The sequence below is a fragment of the Gossypium hirsutum genome, chromosome D06, assembly GCF_007990345.1.
Source record: "Gossypium hirsutum isolate 1008001.06 chromosome D06, Gossypium_hirsutum_v2.1, whole genome shotgun sequence".
Classification (NCBI taxonomy): Eukaryota; Viridiplantae; Streptophyta; class Magnoliopsida; order Malvales; family Malvaceae; genus Gossypium; species Gossypium hirsutum.
Genome location: NC_053442.1, coordinates 16398413 through 16422599, shown reverse-complemented (window position 1 = coordinate 16422599; position 24187 = coordinate 16398413). Strand labels below are relative to the sequence as shown.

At 36.8% G+C, this 24187-nt stretch overlaps 1 pseudogene; it reads right to left on the bottom strand.

Moving 5' to 3' along the window:
- Positions 1 to 16944: 16944 nt before the first annotated feature.
- Positions 16945 to 22402, bottom strand: LOC107899933 (3-ketoacyl-CoA synthase 10-like; annotated as a pseudogene).
- Positions 22403 to 24187: the final 1785 nt, after the last annotated feature.

Here is a 24187-nt window from a genome sequence, read left to right as displayed (position 1 = left end):
TAGTCATACTATGATGGATAGCTGAATGTGCATAGAGACTATGTTATAAAGCCAAATGAAATCATGCTCTTTGTGTGTGGCTATTGAGCCGAAATTGGAAAGGTTTAATAAATGTTTTGTGTTTGAGCCTTAGTAACGAAAATAAGATATGGATGTGTTATGATTATTGATATATGTGTGCATGAGCATTTGAATACATCCGGGCTAAGACCCGAAGGCATTTGTGCAAGTTGATATATCCGGGCTAAGACCCGAAGGCATTTGTGCGAGTTGACATATATCCGGGCTAAGACCCGCAGGCATTTGTGCAAGTTGATATATCCGGGCTAAGACCCGAAGGCATTTGTGCGAGTTGACATATATCCGGGCTAAGACCCGCAGGCATTTGTGCGAGTTGATATATCCGGGCTAAGACTCGAAGGCAGTTGTGCGAGTTGACATATATCCGGGCTAAGACCCGCAGGCATTTGTGCGAGTTGATATATCCGGGCTAAGACCCGAAGGCATTTGTGCAAGTTGATATATCCGGGCTAAGACCCGAAGGCATTCGTGCGAGTTGCTATACCCGGGTTAAGACCCGAAGGCAATTGTGCTTGTGGTAATATCCGGCTAAATTCCGAAGAAACTTGGGTATGAATGTGAGCGTTTTGTGCTGTAATAAATTCAATTAATACGCTCAACAAACCCAAACGATAAGGTATGTTTGCATGTGCTTCGGAAAAGTCGATTCGTTTTAAGTAGTATTCGTTCAATCGACTAACGAACTTTTGGGCTTTTAGATGGGTTGATACCTTGTGTGTATATATATGTTGATGAAGTGTGAAGTAAGCATGATTATGAGAATGTGAATTAATAAAGTGATTCATTTAGCTATGTGAATGTAATACTTTAGTCAAAGCCGATTTCATTACTTGAAACTTACTAAGCTTTAAAATGCTTACCCCGTTGCTTTGGCTCTCTGTTTTATAGATATTGTTCGTTAGCTATCGGATTCGGGATCATCGAGGTCGAAGTCATCCACACTATCAAAGCTCTTTTGGTACTCTTTTAGTTGAATTCTGGATATGGCATGTATAGGACTACCCCTTGTTGTTTTAAGTACTTTTTGTGATGTATGTGTGTACAGCCATGCGAAAATGGCTTGTAGAAGTGGAGTATGGCATTAGACCATTTGTGTTTATGTATGTATATATGGTTTCATGATGTGACTATGGTTTGGAATGGAAGTGTTGGGCAAATGATCAGCCATTGGAATGGCTAAATATGATCATATGTGGACCTATGTATGACAAAACCCTAGTTGGTCCATGGTAACCACGAAATAGGTAAAGTTTACCTTGAAAACAGATGCTGACAGCAGCAGTGGCGTGGATTTGAAAAATCACAAAAATTTGTAGGAATGGAATTAAATAGTGAATAAATTATGTAATCGAACCTTGATGAATCTATTTTCATATGAAAGTAACGAAACAATCATATGAACAGTATATTAAGAGATATTAAAGTTCTCGTGAAACAGGGCCAGAACGGTTTCTGGATCTCCTGTTTCGACTTTGAAAATTCACCATAAATTTTCCAGAGATAATTATAAGTCATGCCTTATATGTATGGATTCCTCTCTGAGTCTAGTTTCTATAGAAACAAACGGCATCAGTATTGAAGATCTGTACAGGGAGATATCCAGGTCGTAATGCGCAAAGGTCAGTGTAGTCGACCCCAGTAACGTGGGAGACTTTGACTAATAAACTGTACTAATTGGCCCGACCAAAAATTATAGAAAAAAATATGTAGAAGGGCATATGAGTCTAGTTTCAGGGAAAATTCACGGAACCGGATTTCGAGTTCCAGAGCTCAAGATATGATTTTTAAAGTGACTAGTACACAGATTGGCAGCTTGTCTGGAAAAAAAAATTTTAATAAGTGGTTTGAAGTCTGTTAACACCTCAGGTTCGACTCCGGCGACGGTCTCGGGTTCGGGGTGTTACATTTTATTGGTATCAGAGCTACGGTTTAGTCGATTCTAGGACTACCGTAATGCGTTGGGTCTAGCTATACATGCCATTTTATGTGGTTATTTGATAGTGTGGTGATTTCTGACATTTACAAATGTGTTTATTTATAGTAATGGATCCCGATCCCGACCGAGCGGTAGCTGATGATCTTGAGAGTGTAGCGCCTGCTCCCGCACAAGGGACAGCGCCGGCGGACTCTCAACCTAATGCTAGTAATCCGAATGATGAAGCTAGACAAGCTTTCTATAGCGTGATGAATGATTGGTTCAACCAATACATTCGAACTAATACGGCTGTTCCACAACCTCCATTCCCGACAAATACCACCCCCGTACCTACAATACCTCCGGTAACTGACCAAATAAGGTCAAATAAGCCCCCAGTTGATAGAATCCGAAAACATGGGGCTACTGAATTTAAGGCTACGGATAGCGATGATGCCGAGCAAGCTGAATTTTGGTTGGATAACACTATCCGGGTACTCGACAAGCTATCTTGTACACCTGATGAATGCCTAAAGTGTACTATCTCCTTGTTACGCGATTCTGCCTACTATTGGTGGAGTACTCTGACTTCTGTTGTGCCTCGAGAGCAAGTAACTTGGGAGTTTTTCCAAACTGAGTTTCGGAAAAAGTATATTAGTTAGAGATTTGTTGATCAAAAACGGAAGGAATTTCTTGAGCTTAAGCAAGGTTCTATGTCAGTTACTGATTACGAGCGAAAATTTGTTAGACTTAGTAGATACGCTCGGGAATGTGTTTCGTCCGAGGCTATCATGTGTAAACGCTTCGAGGATGGGCTGAATGAAGATATAAAAAATGTTTGTTGGCATTCTTGAAATACGAGAGTTCGTAGTACTTGTCGAGCGAGCTTGTAAAGCCGAAGAGCTTAGAAAAGAAAAACAAAAAGTTGATGTGGGAACAGGGGAGTTTCGTAAAAGATCCTCGGGAAAGTCTCTTCAACAGGCATCGAAGAAATTTCGAGATGATGTGGGCCGGTCTAGAGGCACTTCGGGCCTTTTTAGACGAGATCGTGATCGACCCCCTGTGGGTACCCGAGGCACTTCGATCGCTAGTGTTGGGAATGAACGTCGAGACAGAACAGAATGTCGATATTGCGGTAAATGGCATTTGGGGAGTTGTAGATTCCATGACCGCTCCTGTTACAAGTGTGGATCAGTTGACCACTTCATTAAAGATTGCCCGAGGTTGTCTGAACAGAATGTAAATCAGAGTGGGAAACCGGGTGCTACCACTGCTCGAGGTAGACCATCTAGAAATACGGGCAATGCTAGTGGTGGTCAGAGAGGATCTAGAGATGCTACGACCAGATCCGAGGCTCGTGCGCCTGCTAGAGCTTATGCTATACGTGCCCACGAGGATGCTTCTTCGCCTGATGTTATTACCGGTACTTTTACTCTCTTTGATACTAATGTAATTGCTTTGATTGACCCCGGTTCTACTCATTCTTACATATGTGAAACCTTAGCATCCAGTAAGACTTTACCTATTGAGTCTACTGAGTTCGTAATTCGGGTGTCAAATCCCTTGGGTCGTTACGTGCTTGTCGACAAAGTGTGTAAGAAATGTCCCCTAGTGATCCGAGGTTCCTGTTTTCCGGCGGACTTGATGCTTTTGCCGTTTGATGAATTTGATGTTATTCTCGGGTTGGATTGGTTGACCGTGCATGATGCGGTTGTGAATTGCAAAAGCAAGACTATTGATTTGAGGTGCGCAAATAACGAAGTAATCCGAGTTGAGTCTATGGACTTGGATGGGTTGCCAGCTGTAATATCCTCAATGTTGGCCCAGAAATATGTAAGAAAAGGGTGCGAAGCATACCTTGCGTATGTACTTGATGACAAAGAATTAGAAAAGAAACCCGAATCTGTGCCGGTGGTTTGTGAATACCCGGATGTTTTTCCTGAAGAATTGCCGGGTTTACCACCTGTTCGAGAGATAGAGTTTGGTATTGAGCTTGTACCTGGGACTACGCCGATTTCGATAGCTCCGTATCGTATGGCACCAACCGAGTTAAAAGAGTTGAAAGCTCAGTTGCAAGAATTGACGGATAGAGGTTTCGCTCGACCAAGTTTCTCACCTTGGGGTGCACCAGTATTGTTCGTGAAAAAGAAGGACGGAACCATGAGGTTGTGCATTGACTATCGTCAGCTGAATAAAGCGACAATAAAGAACAAATATCCGTTACCGCGTATCGATGATTTGTTCGACCAACTGAAGGGAGCCTCAGTGTTCTCAAAAATAGATTTGAGATCGGGCTATTATCAGTTGCGATTTCGAGATTCGGACATACCCAAAACTGCCTTCAGAACGAGATATGGTCACTACGAGTTCTTAGTGATGCCGTTTGGGCTCACTAATGCCCCTGCGGTATTTATGGATTTGATGAATCGGATCTTCAGACCATATTTGGATCGGTTCGTAGTTGTGTTCATTGATGACATCTTGGTCTATTCAAGAGATGAGACCGAACATGCTGAGCACCTGAGACTAGTGTTGCAAATTTTGCGGGATAAGCAGTTATATGCTAAGTTCAGTAAGTGTGAGTTCTGGTTAAGAGAGGTTAGCTTCTTGGGTCATGTGGTATCCGCATCGGGTATTCGAGTTGACCCGAGCAAAATTTCAGCCATACTTCACTGGAAGCTTCCAAGAAATATTACCGAAGTTCGGAGCTTCCTGGGGCTCGCCGGTTATTACCGACGATTTGTCAAAGGTTTCTCGATGATAGCCACACCAATGACGAAGCTACTTCAAAAGAATGTTAAGTTCGAATGGACGGAGAAATGTCAGAAAAGTTTTGATCAACTAAAAACTTATTTGACTGAAGCTCCAATTTTAGTGCAACCCGAATCAGGCAAAGAGTTTGTCATTTATAGTGACGCATCCCTACTTGGGCTGGGCTGCGTATTGATGCAAGAAGGTCGAGTGGTGGCCTATGCGTCGAGACTATTAAAGCCACATGAGAAAAATTATCCGACCCATGATCTTGAACTAGCTGCCATCGTGTTTGCTTTAAAAATATGGCGACATTACCTATTTGGTGAAAAGTGCCATGTATTTTCGGATCACAAAAGTCTCAAATATTTGATGACTCAAAGAGACTTAAATCTGCGACAAAGACGTTGGCTTGAGTTGTTGAAAGATTACGAGCTTGTCATTGATTACCACCCGGGAAAGGCTAATGTGGTTGCGGACGCCTTAAGCCGGAAATCATTGTTTGCTTTACGAGCGATGAATGTGCACTTGTCTGTTCTACCCGACAATGTGTTAGTAGCTGAATTAAAAGCCAAACCATTATTGATTCATCAAATTCGTGAAGCCCAGAAAGTTGATGATGAATTGGTTGCAAAACGGGCTGAGTGTGTTCCGAACAAGGAGTCGGAGTTTCAAATTGATGATGATGATTGTTTGAGGTTTAGAAGTCGTTTATGTGTTCCAAGGAATTCAGAACTCATTTCGATGATTCTGAACGAAGCCCATTGTAGCCGAATGTCAATTCACCCGGGGAGTACGAAAATGTACAACGATTTGAAATGTCGATTTTGGTGGCATGGTATGAAACGAGACATCTCCGACTTTGTTTCAAGATGTTTAATATGTCAACAAGTGAAAGCGGAACATCAAGTGCCTTCAGGATTACTTCAGCCAATTATGATACCTGAATGGAAATGGGATCGAGTCACGATGGATTTTGTATCTGGGTTGCCATTGTCGACAAGTAAGAAAGATGCGATTTGGGTTGTTGTTGATAGACTGACTAAGTCGGCTCATTTCATCCCCGTACGTACAGATTTTTCATTGGATAAACTAGCTGAATTGTATGTTTCTCAGATTGTGAGATTACACGGGGTACCGATTTCTATTGTGTCGGATAAAGATCCGAGATTCACCTCGCGATTTTGGAAGAAATTGCAAGAAGCTTTGGGTACCAAGCTGCATTTTAGCACTGCTTTTCACCCCCAAACCGATGGTCAATCCGAGCGGATAATTCAGATACTTGAGGATATGTTGAGATGTTGCATCCTCGAGTTCAGTAGTTCATGGGAACGATATTTACCTTTGATTGAATTCGCTTACAACAATAGTTTTCAATCAAGTATTACGATGGCACCTTACGAGGCTTTGTACGGGCGTAAATGCCGTACACCATTGTTTTGGACCGAGCTCGGTGAAAGTAAAATTTTTGGAGTTGATTTGATTAAAGATGCTGAACGGAAAGTAAAAGTAATCCGTGAAAGTCTGAAGGCAGCCACAGATCGCCAGAAGTCGTACGCGGATTTGAAACGAAAAGACATCGAGTATCAGGTGGGAGACAAAGTGTTCCTTAAGGTTTCACCTTGGAAAAAGATACTCAGATTTGGCCGTAAGGGCAAATTGAGTCCGAGATTCATTGGGCCGTACGAAATCTCCGGACGAGTTGGTCCAGTTGCGTATAGATTGATTTTGCCCCCTGAACTTGAAAAGATTCACAACGTTTTCCATGTCTCGATACTTCGACGATATAGATCCGACCCGTCGCATGTAATCGCTCCATCTGAGATCGAGATTCAACCTAACTTGAGTTATGAAGAAGAACTGGTTCGCATTTTTATGCGAGAAGTAAAAGAGTTGCGAAATAAGAAAATCCCATTAGTGAAGGTGTTGTGGCATAAACACGGAATTGAAGAAGCCACTTGGGAACTTGAGGACTCTATGAAGGATCGATATCCAAAATTATTCACCGGTAAGATTTTCGGGGACGAAAATTTCTTATGTGGGGGAGAGTTGTGACAGCCCTAATGTGACCCTAGTCGGGAAGTGGTTTCGGGACCACAAAACCGAGTTATAAAAATAATTAATTGCTATATTCTATGTTTATTATGTGTGTGTACATGCATATGTGGAAGTTTCATTCCCTAATTTTGCCAATTGCATGAGGAATTATTAAATAGGGATCAACATGAGACATGGTGAAATATGATAGGCTAATTTTAAAGGGCTTATTAGTGCATGTCAACACAAGGGTGGACTTGCATGTCAAATTGCCCAATTCCCTTATAGTGGCCGGCCAAGATGGATTGATGATGGGCAATATATTTGTTGAATTTGATATTATAATAAGAAATTGGGTTATTGGAGTATAATAAATAAAAGAAAGAATAAAAGAAAAAAAGAAAGGTAATGAAAACAAAGCTTGTATCCTTGGTTCTTCTTGGCCGATTGTAAAGAGGAAGATAGGAGGGAAACATTCGGTCACTTGAAGCTTGAGAAGGTTAGTAAAAATTTTGTTAGTTTTTGAAATTTTAAGTTTAGTTTAAGTCAATTAGCTAGTTCCATATTAGCCCATTTGAAAACTTGGAATTTTAGATGTTGGTTTGAGCTTTCGGTTGTGGTTGTCAAGGGAGGAAATGAGATTTTGTTTGTCTTCAACAATTGATTGGTATATAAGTGTTAAATGTGAGAAAATTTCGTTTGGGTAATTGTAATAAATAATTAGAGGCTTAATTATCAAAAGGTTTCGGTTTTGATATTATTTTTATAAGCATAATTAGTTCAATTTGATAATAAGGTATGAGGTGATAAGTAAAATTTTCATGGTGGTTTAGGTTTAATGACATTCGGCTATGGTATTTGACAATGGTAAATTTTGTTGTTTCATGGTAAATTTAGATGAGCAAAGATAGATGAGTGTTTGAGCTATACAAATAATCATATGTGAGCAATGGGTGCTAAAGGGAAAGGAATCGACTACCTTATTATGTACCAAGGCCGAATGTGTACTTGAATTAGGAAGTTATTGAGTAATGTTTGTACCTTAAGTGATAGAATAGAGTGAATGCTTGGAATGTGATATGTGTGAATTATATGTTAAATTAAGGTTTGCTAAGCTAGCTATTAAGGTGAAATGCAAATGTTAGTATTTGATTTGGTAATAATCTGCTTGGGGACAGCAGCAGTAAGGTGATTTTGGAAAATCGCCATAATTTGTAGGAGTTGAATTAGAAGCTGAGTAAATTATGTCATTAAAGCTTGAAGAGTCTATTTTTTTACAAAGGAAACTATAAAAACTAAAGAGTTACCGATCTTGAGATATTTGAAGTATTGTGGGGCTGAGTCAAAATGACTACTAGATTCCCTGTTCTGTTTTTAGGAAATCATTATAAATTGTACAAAAATGATTATAAGATAAAATTTATATGCTTAAACTCCTTAATTAGTCTAGTTTCAAATGAAATCAAATACAACACATTTTGAATTCTGTAAAATGAGAAATTTGATTCGTAGTGAAGAGTGGTCAGATTAGTCAAACAGTGAAACAGGGGAAACTTTAAGAAAAATCTGGTATTGATTGGCCAAGCCTAAAATTCTGAAAATTTTATGGATGGAAGATATACGAGTCTATATTCAGGGAAAATTAACGGCAAGTGATTTGGAGTTTTGTAGCTCCAGTTATAAATAATTTAGTGACTGCTGCTCAGGGAAAACAGCTCGTAGTGAATATGTGATTTTGTTGTAAACATTAATGAAAATTTGCTAATGAATTATTTATTGATTTTTATAAAGCTTACTATAATCTATGTGTGTGAAAGTCGAATCAATATATATATTATTCTGAAAGTAATACTTGAATAGTCGATTAATGACTATTTTAAAATTTGTTGAACTTAAGCTCAAGAGCAAAGGGGAACTAAATCCGATAAAGGGAAGGAAAAAGTAATTGAATAGCCATTGAAGTCGTTCGACAACATCCGAGGTAAGTCTTCGAGTAATGACCCTACTTGAATTATATTGAAATGATTAGTCATACTATGATGGATAGCCGAATGTGCATAGAGACTATGTTATAAAGCCAAATGAAATCATGCTCTTTGTGTGTGGCTATTGAGCCGAAATTGGAAAGGTTTAATAAATGTTTTGTGTTTGAGCCTTAGTAACGAAAATAAGATATGGATGTGTTATGATTATTGATATATGTGTGCATGAGCATTTGAATACATCCGGGCTAAGACCAGAAGGCATTTGTGCAAGTTGATATATCCAGGCTAAGACCCGAAGGCATTTGTGCGAGTTGACATATATCCGGGCTAAGACCCGCAGGCATTTGTGCAAGTTGATATATCCGGGCTAAGACTCGAAGGCATTTGTGCGAGTTGACATATATCCGGGCTAAGACCCGCAGGCATTTGTGCGAGTTGATATATCCGGGCTAAGACCCGAAGGCATTTGTGCGAGTTGACATATATCCGGGCTAAGACCCGCAGGCATTTGTGCGAGTTGATATATCCGGGCTAAGACCCGAAGGCATTTGTGCAAGTTGATATATCCGGGCTAAGACCCGAAGGCATTCGTGCGAGTTGCTATACTCGGGTTAAGACCCGAAGGCAATTGTGCTTGTGGTAATATCCGGCTAAATTCCGAAGAAACTTGGGTATGAATGTGAGCGTTTTGTGCTGTAATAAATTCAATTAATACGCTCAACAAACCCAAACGATAAGGTATGTTTGCATGTGCTTCGGAAAAGTCGATTCGTTTTAAGTAGTATTCGTTCAATCGACTAACGAACTTTTGGGCTTTTAGATGGGTTGATACCTTGTGTGTGTATATATGTTGATGAAGTGTGAAGTAAGCATGATTATGAGAATGTGAATTAATAAAGTGATTCATTTAGCTATGTGAATGTAATACTTTAGTCAAAGCCGATTTCATTACTTGAAACTTACTAAGCTTTAAAATGCTTACCCCGTTGCTTTGGCTCTCTATTTTATAGATATTGTTCGTTAGCTATCGGATTTGGGATCATCGAGGTCGAAGTCATCCACACTATCAAAGCTCTTTTGGTACTCTTTTAGTTGAACTCTGGATATGGCATGTATAGGACTACCCCTTGTTGTTTTAAGTACTTTTTGTGATGTATGTGTGTACAGCCATGCGAAAATGGCTTGTAGAAGTGGAGTATGGCATTAGACCATTTGTGTTTATGTATGTATATATGGTTTCATGATGTGACTATGGTTTGGAATGGAAGTGTTGGGCAAATGATCAGCCATTGGAATGGCTAAATATGATCATATGTGGACCTATGTATGACAAAACCCTAGTTGGTCCATGGTAACCACGAAATAGGTAAAGTTTACCTTGAAAACAGATGCTGACAGCAGCAGTGGCGTGGATTTGAAAAATCACAAAAATTTGTAGGAATGGAATTAAATAGTGAATAAATTATTTAATCGAACCTTGATGAATCTATTTTCATATGAAATAACGAAACAATCATATGAACAGTATATTAAGAGATATTAAAGTTCTCGTGAAACAGGGCCAGAACGGTTTCTGGATCTCCTGTTTCGACTTTGAAAATTCACCATAAATTTTCCAGAGATAATTATAAGTCATGCCTTATATGTATGGATTCCTCTCTGATTCTAGTTTCTATAGAAATAAACGGCATCAGTATTGAAGCTCTGTACAGGGAGATATCCAGGTCGTAATGCGCAAAGGTCAGTGTAGTCGACCCCAGTAACGTGGGAGACTTTGACTAATAAACTGTACTAATTGGCCTGACCAAAAATTCTAGAAAAAACTATGTAGAAGGGCATATGAGTCTTGTTTCAGGGAAAATTCACGGAACCGGATTTCGAGTTCCAGAGCTCAAGATATGATTTTTAAAGTGACTAGTACGCAGATTGGCAGCTTGTCTGGAAAAAAAAAATTTTAATAAGTGGTTTGAAGTCTGTTAACACCTCAGGTTCGACTCCGGCGACGGTCTCGGGTTCGGGGTGTTACAAAAATAACAATTCATAGAATAATCACAATTGAATAGCAACTCAGAATATTGGTATTTCAGATCAACACCTCAATATAATATCTCGATATTCACAAGAATGTAAATGCTTATGAATGCAATGCAATTTCAATTTATCAGAAAAGACACTACCCAACTCCACTACACACCACAGTAAGAGATCCCCAAAACTCATCATCCCTACATACTGCGTTGTAGATAAGCCACCAGTAATTTGTATATTAACTGTCAGTAATAAAAATTGAAGATGAACCACTAGTATTTTCAGTTAAAAAGTTTGTAGACAAGCTGTCACTTGTTGTGGATGAACAACATATTTGTAGATAAAAGCTGCTAGTAATTTGTAAATGAACCACTGATGTCTAAAATGCAATCCATGTATGATAATCATGTATGGACTTTGATTGATCCACTTGAAGGTACAAAGACCATTGAGTGCAAATGAGTTTTCAAGAAGAAAACTGACATGGATGGCAAAGTGCATACTTACAAAGCAAGGTTAGTTGCAAAAGGTTTCAAACAAACTCATGGTATAGACTATGATGAAAATTTTTCACCTGTAGTCATGCTTAAGTCCATCAGAATCCTCATTGCCATCGTTGCATATTATGATTATAAGATTTGGAAAATGGATGTCAAAATTGTGTTTCTTAATAGAAACTTACTTAAGGATGTGTACATGACACAACCTGAGGGTTTTGTACAACCAGAGAATTTTGGTAAAGTATGGAAGTTTCAAAGATTTTATGGTTTGAAGCAAGCTTCACGGAGTTGGAATCTTCGTTTTGATGAATCAGTCAAAGAGTTTAGATTTATAAAAAAAATGAATATGAACCTTGTGTTTACAAGAAAATTAATGGGAGCACAGCTGCATTTCTAGTCTTGTATGTCGATAACATTTTACTCATTGGGAATGACATTCCTACCTTGCTTAATATCAAGTCTTGGTTAGGGAAGTGTTTCTCAATGAAAGACTTAGGCGAAGCAGCCTACATCTTTGGGATAAAGATCCATAGAAGTAGATCTAAAAGGTTGGTTGGTCTAAGTCAACGTGCTTACATAGAAAAAGTATTGAAAAGGTTCAATATGTAAGATTCCAAGAGAGGATTCTTGCCTATCTCTCATGGTATTAATCTTAGCAAGACTCGGTGTCCTAACACAAAAGATGAGCGAGACCACATGAGTAAAATTCCTTATGCTTCAGCAATAGGATCTATCATGTATGCCATGTTATGCACTAGACTAAATGTCTCTTATGCTTTAAGCATAATGAGTAAATACCAATCAAATCCTAGTGAGAGTCACTGGACAATTGTAAAGAACATACTTAAGTACTTAAGAAGATCCAAAGATATGTTCTTGGTTTATGGAGGTTTGGAAGATGATCTAGTTCTAAGCGATTACATAGATGAAAGCTTTCAAACTGACAAAGATGATTTTTGATCGCAATCAGGATATGTGTTTTGTTTAAAAGGTGGTGTTGTCAGCTGGAAAAGTTTAAAGCAAAGCACTATTACTGATTCTACAACTGAAGCGGAATACATAGCAACATCTGATGCAACAAAGGAAATAGTTTGGATCAAGAAGTTCATTAGTGATCTTGGAGTGATTTGTGGATGGACTCCTTTAGGTGGGACCCTTAATACTTGTATATTTTGTAACATACTAAACTTAGATGCTTGAAGGCAAAGGTGGTAATTTAACTATTCATCATGTTAAAGTTGTTAGTAAGCATGAAATGCCTAAGTCATATGTTCCGAAGTCAATACTTGTATGATCTTTGCTCAAGTGTCGTCGCTTTTTTTTTTGTTTATGTTGCCTGAGGACAAGCAATGACTTAAGTGTGGGGAGTTTTGTCTGCAGAATTTTGGTGTAGTAGATTAAACTAGTTTTCACACTTAAGGAGCCTGAATAAAAGCATTTTTTTAATTAAGTTTCTTTAAATTTAATTACATTCAATAAAATGTACAAATTGAGCCTTTTATTGACCTAAAAGGTTGAATGTGGCCTGAGGGAGAGCTAACGTACTTTGTAAGTGTGTAGGAGACCATTAGAAGGCATTTTAGGACAATATTGGATGTTACGTTGAAACACAGGAGGATTGATACTGTAACATAGGGAATAGAATGAAAAAAAATCAAGTCTTCCTTCGATGTTGCGACACAGACTGAGGGTGTCATGACATACCCCTAAAAATGGCTACAGATGAGCATACTAGTTGTTATGTCGCGACATAGGTCTTGGTGTGTCACGACATCGACTCTAGGACAGAAATTAGGCACAAAGTAGAGGCGTTTTGGTTTGCACAATCAAACTTAAAGCTCGGGAATGTCAGCTAACCTAGGTTTAAAGACGACGACCACCTGAAGGCTATAAATAGGCTCATTTGGAACATGTTAAAAGAACCTTGTCATTAACCTAGTTTCTTCTATTAAATTTAGTTTTGTTTTCTTTCCTTCTTAGGTTTCTATTGTTTAGTGTATTCGTTGTTTTCTTTCAAGAGATCTGAATTGTGAAATCATTCAACTCTGTGGATTTAAGGTTAATATCAATACAATCGGGCTATTTCATTTACTCTATCTTCTTGATTTAATTAGTATGCTTTCTTTTTACATCAATTATATATTGTATATGAACGCCATGAGGAATTAATTCTTCTATGGGGGATTAGCAAATGGACGTATGATCTGTTAACTGTTTTGTAGGGTTACTTAATGGATCAGTTGTTTGGGAAAGGGAAAATATGAAACAAACCCTAGGCCTGACAACCTTGGGAAGTCATCAATGTAGGAATTAACCTAAAATTGGTATTATCTATCCGTGAACACCTTAACCCCAAACCAGTCAGGACTGTGGGGTCGAAAGATAAGTACTTCTTGCTGACTCATTATGCTAGTGAAAGATCGGAAGATCCTGTTAGGGTAGCGACTAGTTGATTGACGAGGAATCAAAGTGACATTTGATGAAGATTATCGAAGTACGCTAATCACCCATAATCATATTTGATTTATTCTTCCTTTTTAATCTTTTAAATTTTATCTTTTTATGTTGTTTTATTTTTATCATTATAAAACCCCAAAAATCTTTTAATTTATACTCTTCGTACTATAATTGAATCTAAAGTACTAATTAGATCTTTTAGTGCTTATGTTAAAATTGATCTAGCACTCGCCTCCATTGGGTACGATCCTCGGAGTACTCACCCACTCCATTGTAAAACTATATAAAAACTAGACCCGTATACTTATGGAAACCACCACGTAATTCTATATTTTATTGCAGTATTCACACTCTGGACGTTAGTACGTCTGAAGGCGGTCAATCTCCTTAATTAGACTTGATAGACGGGATATTGGTCTTTCAATCGATTTGTTCATTTCTGATTAGTCTAAAGACATGTTTAGGTTCATCTACTAATATAAGTTGTCTTTTTGTATTATGATCTGACCACATAATACCGCTTAATACTAGTTTAAACATTAGACAACCAATGAGCAACATTCACTTCCATTTTGCTTTGTGTGCAAAAACTATATGAGGATAATTATACAAAGTATATTAATGTAATCAATAAATTTGTTTTATTAATAAACTTGTTCAAAAAAATTACAAGTTTATAAACAAATATACTATACTCAGGGTACTAAATCCAACAGATTGGAGAGTGTATCCCTGGATTTTGTTATTGGTTTGCCTAAATCTAAAGGGTTTGCGAGGATCATTGTTGTAATTGACAGATTTTCCAAGTAAAAAACCTTATTCCAACAACTAATGAGTGCCCTCCTGAAGAGGCAACTCATTTGTTCCTTAGACATGTAGTAAAATACTAGGGAGTGCAACAGTCTATTGTCAGTGATTGAAACGGGCGGTTCATAGGCCAATTCTAAACAGAGTTGTTTAAGTTGATGGGGTCAGACTTTAACTTTTTCACTGGCATACATCTGCAAATTGATGAGAAAACTGAGAGAATAAATGCTTTATTAGAGACCTATCTTCTGCACTATGTGAGTGCCACACAGAGGGACTGGCCAAAGTTGTTGGATGTGGCCCTATTTTCCTATAACCTATAGCGGAGTGAAGCCACGAATCAGAGTTCATTTTAAATAGTGACGTGGCAACAGCCACTCACACCCAATGTTGTTGCGACCCGTTATAAAGGACCAAATCCAATAGCTTATCGATTTACTAAAGATTGGCAAGAGTGGAATGACTTAGCCAAAGCTTACCTATACAAGGCAAGTAAGCACAACAAGAAGTGGGGTGACTAGAGTCACAGGGATGTGCAATTTCAAGTTGGTGACTCAATCCTTGCCAAATTACACTTGATTTTGCATTACATTAGTTTGCACAAGGGGCTTGTGCGATGGTATAAGGGACCTTTCAAAGTTCTAAAAAGGGTAAGCAATGTGGCCTACAAACTAGAGTTGCAAACAAAACTCAAGGTTCATCTGGTGTTCCATGTCAATATTGTTAAGTCGTTCCATGAAGACCTGGATGATCCAAATTAAGGCAAGTCTGAATGAGCACCTATATGGATAAAGGTCTCATATGATCGAGATGTTGAATGTATCATGGCGAACCAAGTGATCCGATGGAAATACTATAGGTTGAGGCATGAGTATCTTGTTAGATTGAAAGGGCTTCCCGACAGTAAGGCTAGTTGGGAACCTGCCGAGGCTTTATGGCAGTTCCAAGAGAAGATAGATCAGTTTTATTTGAGGACGCGATGAGGGCATTGAAATAATAGGTGAGGAAGAATGTCATGGGCCGCACAAAGAAGCCCGTGACCAAGGCACATATTGATGTTCCCTCTTGTTCATTAGGGGTCATACGGTCCAATAGGATTGGCCCATTTCTTGGAATAAACTCAAGGCCCATCTACTTGGATCTTGGTTAAATTATAAACATTGTATTTTACCAGTGTAATTATTTTCAATCCTTAAAGATAAACATGTATAGAATTTCCCTTGTTTTCGCCTACGTATATGGGATATTTTAAGAAATGAACATCCTTATTACTAGTAGGGTCTAGGGAAAGAATAAGAAAGGTGATTTCACTATTTTTTTTACCAGGAACAAGACCTATCACATAAACATTTTTCTTAGTGGGGCGGTAGTTCTGAAAAGAAAGATCACCTATCTTTTTTTTTCATCTCAGGCCAAATACGATAGGCGGTGCTAACTCAAACCCCTCTGGTAAAATAAGAACAACACCCATATTCAAAGCCTCTTTAAATCCCTTAGGACTCTCTTATTGTAGATGGGAACTACATTGGATTTAAGGGAGCTTAATTATAAATAAAGTCATCCCCCTTCATTTGTATTCATTTCATTCATAGTATTGAATATATTTGAGAGCATTTACTCAGACACTTGGTGTGTGCTATTTTTCTGTTGTTGTTTTTTTTCGTTTTTTGCTCTTTCTTTTTGAGTTTGCTTCAGGTTTGTTTCGATGCCTTAAAGAAATTATGCGAGAATTCTCACTTTGGAAGAGTTAGGCTACGAATTTGAAATTAAGAAATCGCCTAAGGTTGCACGAATTGTGAGAAGAAAGTTCTAGCCTTGTGACACAAAGGTGTCACTGGCTTTAAATATAATGATTTATTTAGCCTTTCAACTTTACAAAAAAAATCATTTTAACTTTTCATTTAAATTTTCGCCTCCTTTATCTCTAAAACTTAATTATTTGTCAAATCACTTCAAAATAGATAGAAAAATTAACATCTATTAACTTTATTGACGTGGCATCTATATGTATGCCACATCAATAATTAATTAATTTTTAAAATTTTTAAAAAATCAAAAAAATTATAAAAATTGTTTTAAAATTTTAAATATATTAATATTATTTTAAAATTATAAAAATATTATTTCAATATTTTTAATTTTAGAAGTTAATTAATTACTGATGTGGCATACACATGGATGCTACATCAGCAAAGTTAATAGATATTAACTTTTCCATCCATGATGGAGATGATTTGATAAATAATGCAAAATAAGGGATAATGATTTGACAAATAATACAAGCTAAAGGTTAAAAAAGATGAAAATTTAAATGGAGGGCTAAAATAATTTTTTCTATATAAAATTAGTAGATCAAATAAGTCATTATGCCTATATATAAAATAACACACACAAAAATAAAAAAAATCCATTTTAAATACAATCCAAAAAACCATGGAAGATATTACTTGCGAGAATAAAATTGAATAGAACAGTATCAGCCATCTTAGGCTTTTTGCCACCAACTATAATTCAAACCTTTTTCGTATGGTTGAATTATCTTGAAACGCTAGAGAACCTTGCCATAAACCAAGCTTCCAACGACTTCCCTTTCCATGTGATAAACAAGAGTAAGAAAAAATAAAAATTCCATTATTATCAGCCAAGCTATAACGCAGTTTAAGGTACTACAGGGTATCTGTCAATGCAGTCGAGCCAGGGATTATCCCTGGAAGGCTTCTTTACACGGTGCATGCAACGCCAAACGACACTGTTGCACTTGAACCCTGAACCGAAAGTAATCTGCCAAACCCTGTCTCCTCTTTTAACCCTTTCTTTAGCTTCCAAATATGCCAATTCGTACCATATACTGCTGCTATAAGTGTTACCAAACCGATGCAATGTCATCCTTGAGGTTTCCATATTGTTCTCAGTGAGCTCAAGGTTCTTTTGCAGCTCGTCTAGCACAGTCTTACTCGCAGCATGCACACAAAAGTGTCCAAATGCAAGCTTGTAGTCTGGGTTGCATGGCTTTGACGATGGTGACAGGAACAACTGCCTCCAAATTAATGTAGCGAAGAAGAAAAGTTGCTCGAAGAAGGGAAGCACGAGAGGCCCCAGAGTGGTGATGTTGGTTTTGAGGGCATCTCCTCCGATTCCCATTAGATCTTTGTTGACCTTAAGCCCCTTAAAACCTTGTCCATCTTCCTCCTGGTAGATAGACCTGACCCATAATTTACAATAAGGAAAACATTAACATAAACTACAGGTATATAACCACAGTGCCAAACACAACACACTCAAGTAATCTAACTGGTAGTTTGGATATGTTGACACCATTCTTTGAATAAAGCGGGGTCGACTTGAATTTCAAAAATGAAAACGAAAATAGGAGTCGCCACCAATCCTTTTTGATGAGGTGTGATCGGATCACCTTGAAAAGTGGTTGTTTTTAATAAACAATTTGACTTTATCAAAACAACGATTTTGGTTTACGAAATTTAGAAAACGGGTTCGGGAGTCAGTTACGTACGAGGAAGGATTAGCACTCTCGTAACGCCCAAAATTGGTCCCTAGTTGATTACTTAACGTCTTGGTGTCGAAAATTAAAAGCTCGAAAAAGAATTTAAAAATACGATCCCTCTTTATATTGTGTTATTTTAAAATTACTCGAATAAATCAAAATGGAAAATGCCTCCTTATCTCGAAGTAACAAGATGTCACATCCAGTAAGTTAGGACACGACACCTCGTATTTTTGAGAGTAAGCTTGCCTTTCATTTTTTATTTAAACCTCATTCATTTCAATTTTAAAAGGATATTCGGTTATTTAGGTTTAACGCGAGAAAAATCGAAACCCAATAAGTTAGGGCACGACTTCTCTAATTTCCAAATACGGAATATTGCCTTTATTATTTTTTAGAAAAAATCCTCATATCGAGAAAATAATATGTCACATCCAATGCGTTAGGATACGACGTATTGAATTCCCGATACGAGAATACATGCCGAAAAATTTACTTATTTGAAAAAACATTTGATTATCTTGATTTTAGAAAAGATCATATTCCTTAAGTTAGAACACGATCTTTTATTAATTCTCGATATTATAAAAACTTAAATTTGAAAAGATTCGTATATTTTGATTTATCGAAAAAAATCGAAATCCCGTAAGTTAGGATACAACCTTTCCGAATCTCAAAATACAAAATGCTATTTATTTGTAACAGATTTTGATATATCGAGCAAAATGAAACATGATGTTGTAATAAAAGTGTGAAAACAGCTTACATTATTGATACGCATAACAAAACAATAATAAATATGATGGCGTAAAAATAACACGAGCAATAGCAACGAAAATAAGATAATAAAGAGGATCAATCAATAACATACAAAGTGACAAGTATATAGGCAAATAAAATTGAAACCTTCTTTCAAAATAATAATGAAAATGTAAATAAATAAATAACGAATAGATGTAAAAAACGTATATACGTGAATGTACACAAAATTATGAAAATATGAAAAATCTATGTATGTATACATATTTTAAAATTATCAAATATAAAAATATGGATAAGGATGTATATATATGTATATGTATATGAATTAAAATACGTATATATATGTATGTGTATATAAAAAAAATTATGAAATGTCTAAAAATATAAGAGTATGTGTATACATGTATATTTATAATAATAATAAGTACGTATGTATATGTTGTAGAAATGTATGCATGTATATATATGTATGCTTTGAAATTATAAAATATGAAAAAACATTTATATGTATGTATATGTATATGTATATGAGTTATAAAATATACATGCATGTATATACATGTATTATAAAAACATATGTATATAAATGTACACATATATGTATATATATAAAGTATATAAATAATATATAAGTATGTATATATATACAAATAAATTAAAAAAATATGTACGTATGCATATATATATATAACAAAATGTATGTATGTACATATAGACAACAAAATTTGAAATTAAAATGACATAAATAAGTAAATCATAACAATAATAATAATAATGTAATATAATAGTAATAATAATATTAAAATAATTAATTTAATGATAAAACAACTCTAATAACACATATGGGATTAAATTGGAAACCAAACTAAATTTTGGGGTCGAAACTATAAATAAATAAAGAAAGGATTGCCAGTGATCGAAATGAAACACGCTCAAAACTCAAGGGACTGATTGTGAAATATTCCCCAGCTCGAAACGCAGTGTTTTAATCGAGGGACTGCACATGGTCCAAGGACCATATCGAAACAGGAACAAAATTCGCTACCCAAATCAAAAAAACACAAAGAGTCAGATTGCATTATAGCGCAAAAGAGGAGGGGCTAAACATGCAATTAGCCCCTCCAAGCAAAACACGCGGATCCTCTGGCGGGTCGGGTCATGCGCGCTGGTCAGGGCCAAAACAACGTCGTTTCGGCACCTGACCTTCAGTTGCAAAACGGCGTCGATTGCTATAAAAGCCTAATTTTTTTTAAAAGTCCTCATTTCTGTTAAAAAAAACCTAAAAAAAAACTAAAACTCTCCGTTTCTCCCCTCTCTCCTCACTTTTTCCGATCAACAGACCTCGCCGCCACCATGGTCGATGGGCAGTGGCGAAAGAATGGGTTTTTAACCCCTTTTGCGGTGTCCTTGAGAGCCAAGCTCTCTCAACCCACGAGAAATGAACCGAAAGGGAGACCGTCGACACCTTTAGACCCGAATCGGACGACGGAGGAGAGACCCTCTGGCGGCGCGGTCACGGCCAACCCCGGTGAGTTTCCCTTCCCCCTCTTTGCTTGTTATTTAGTAAGTAGAAAAAAGAAAATAAAATAAAAAGATTCGAACAAAGAAAGTAAAAAAAAACCCTCAAAACTGCTCTCTTTTCATTTTTTTATTTAATGTTCCTGAAAGAGGAAGAAGAAAACATTACAGTGATGATCTTTGGCCTTTTATGGCCGATTACAACTGTTAATCTCTATTTTTTGTCGTCTTCTATTTGTTTTCTCTATTTGCTGTTTTCTTGGTTGTCTTTTACAGGTGACAGAGCAGCGTCAGATGTGCGTGGTTGGGGCGCTGGCGTGCGGCAGCGCGAAGGGCACGCGAGAAGGCCATGTGCGGCGCTGGGGGTGAACCTAGGTGCGGCGCACCTAGGGTTTTTGCCTCTCATTTTGCTGAAAATGTTTTTTAGTTTGTGGGCTGGTTATTGAACTTAGGGTTTTTTTACTATTGGGCCTATTAAGTGTGCTTTGGACTGTTTGGGTTTAATTTATTTTGAGTTTGTTTCTGTTTCCCTAGCCCAGGCAAAAATTGGGCTCTACAGGATAGATAACATAAATTCAGTGATTTGATTTTATGGAGATTAAGAGTTTACAATACCTTAATTTAAAGAGTTTAAACTTGGGTTGAGATATAGCTAAAGACTAAAAGATTTTAACCTATTATTGAAGTTCCCAACATTTCAAGTACCTATAAGTTATAACCACTATGGAATGAGCTATGGAGCCTATCTATTAAATCCCTGGACCACCTCCATAAAGTCTAAGGTGTAATCAATGGCTGGGAAACTAGTTGGGAAGTTTCCAAAAAAGGGAATCAAGAAAGGGGAAAATGTTTTGCTCCTTTGAAACAAAGTATGTGAACATATACATAAACGTGACTATTGTAAACATATAATACAAATTTATAAGACCCTTATTCATCTATCTACCAAGCTATAATGTAGCATTAAACTGATCACAAGAAGTTAAGCAATCAAGACATGAATGGTGGAAGAAAACACTAGGAAAAAAACCTGAAGCTGCGATCATCAGCACCTTTATGTGTCCGTACAAGGTGTTCGAGACTGTACTTGACACGGGGATAGTCACGGCGGCAGTTCGACAAAAGGACTGCGGAGCATCCTATCCTGAAAAAGCAATTCGGAACAAGCATAGACCGGTCCCGCCCTGGGTACCAATTGTAACCAACCATCTCTGTGTTCACTACAACAGCATAGTTGTTCGGGTTCGCTTGCAACATGTCTCTAGACAAGTCCACTGCTATGAGCCCAGCACTGCAGCCCATCCCACCAAGATTGTCTTCTCAAAGAGCTCATCGAGTGCCCCAAACATCACAGTTGAGGCTTCCAAGCGACCTTCTTTCATGGTTGCACTGTTCTCATCAGACATCACTGCCTTGGGAAGGTAAGTTTCATCCCCAACTCCCGATGATTTCACAATCCTTTTCTGGAATTGAAGACTAGCCTCATCAAACTTGCCTGATGCTCTTGCCATTTCAATAAACTGCTCCTTGGTCACCTGAAATGTAATATGAATAGGGTATACGTAAATGAATTGTTTCTCGTATAGCAAGAAATGCAAGTATATTTTCATTCATGCATGAAAAGTTCTTAACCTTTAAGTCATCGTGAGGACGAAAACATGCAAAGTCAATCAGATAAATGGAGCGAGGCCCTGACATAAAGTAAACAGAAATGGTGAATACAAAGACGGTGAAAAAAGAGAGGACTGTGGCAAGATCATAGCAAGCATCTTCCGATAGCTTTTTCCGTAGCTCTTCCCTACTAAGGCTTCCCACCTCCGCACTAAAAACAAGCACCAAAACTGGTATGGTAGCCAAGTAAATCCCACGATTGATCAGATAATGGTACCCTAACTTCACATACTTCAAGCTCACTGACTGAAGGAAATCCGGGATACGCCTTTGAACCCTGACAGAAAAGGTTAAGGAACCGGAATTAGGCCCGGAGGACTTGATCCCACAGTTCACAATCTCTGGTGACGAGATCTTGCTCATTTCTAGCCATGTTAAAGCCAGGATTAATCGCTAGGATGGTGAAGATCCAGGCCTATATATATATATATGCATATATATAATAATATTAATGTAAGATGGTGGGTAGAGTATAGTTAATGGGCAGACCAACTTGGTGGTGCAATTGAAAGGTTTTTAACTGCCTAAAAGTATTGAATTCAATGAAATCTGGTCTAATTCAAACTTTGAACAGGGTTTCTTTCGTTTATCATCATCAGCTGGTAAATTATACACTAAATTATGATCAAAGCTGTGGTTTGGAACATTTTATTTCTTATGATATTATGGGTTTTTTATCTAAAAAAGGTATTTTATTAATTAAAACTTAGACTCCGTTAGTTTCATTGAAAATAATTTCTGAAAATTATTTTTTTGCATTTTCCTATGTATGTTTCATGAAAAATAGTTTGGTCACGGAAAATGAAGGTCATTTTCCAATAAAGAGCTCATTTATAGGTAATTTTATTTTTATATTAAAAATTAACTTAAATCGAGCTTAATATTATTATATTAATAATAATTTTTTTATTTTAAAAATATTTAAAATTAATAAAATACTATAATTTTCAATATTATTAAATATACATATTTAATTATCCATATCTAATCATATAATAAATTGTTTAATATTTAAATTTTATTTTAATAATAAATTTAAAAAATAATAATTTTAAATAATATTGAAAAATATTCAATATTAATATTTTAATAATAAATATTTATTATAATTGTAATATACCGCCCGGCGTAGTCTTGTTGATGATTTGTATAGGCTAAAAGTTAAGTTAAGATTTAAGTCAAGGTAAGACTTATTTATATTCTATCCGCCAGAGAGGTATTTGTATTGGTTGTGCGCCATGTATGTGGCGGACTGTTTGATTTATAGGTAAGTTTGTTATGATTCACTTTTTAGGCGAAGTTTAAGTTGTAGTCTTTATATTTGGGGGTGGTTGTTGTGAAGAACCAGCCAATCAATGTTTCTTTAGGTAAGTTTGTGTGTTAAGTTCTTCCGTTTGAGTACACCAGTAGTGGATTGTGGGAATTGTGGATCTAAATGTTGTCTTGTTGTGCACATTTGATTTTTGTTTAGGAGTGAGTATTCGATCGAGTCGAATCGAGTCAAAAAATTTTGAGTTAGTTGAGTTGACGAATCCTATTTTAGCAACCGAACTCAATTTGAATTTTTTTTAATTGAGTTGAATCGAGTCAAAAAATTTCGAGTCGAGTCGAGTTAACAAATCTTATTATTTATACTTAATGTTACATTTACATAGACTGATTATTTAACTAGTAGACGAAGTACAAGCTTTTAGATTAATTTTGAGTAAAGGAAAAAGAGAAAGTGGGGAGATTCGGGAAGGAATGTAACCCCCTTACCCGTATTCGATGCCGGAATAGGGTACGACGTATTACCAGAACACATACACTTTTAACCATATTAACTGAGTTGTAAAATTTTATCTAAACTAAAACTTGCAAATTGTTATTCTTGATTCACTAATTAGGGTTTATGTGGCCCAATATACTCACAATCTTTCACTTCCTCGTCGTATGAATTTATAAATTTTTCACTTACTTGTTGAATTCATCACGAGTACCTGAATTGATCCGTATCATTACATATTCTCATGTCGTCACATTTTCCTATTTAACTATTGTAATATATCAATTACTCAATATCTCATAAGCTAAGTGTCACATATACGTTATCCATTCATCTCCCATACAACTATCAATATTGGTCACAAAGATAGTACAAATTTTCTCTATTCGATGTTAAACCAAAACATGT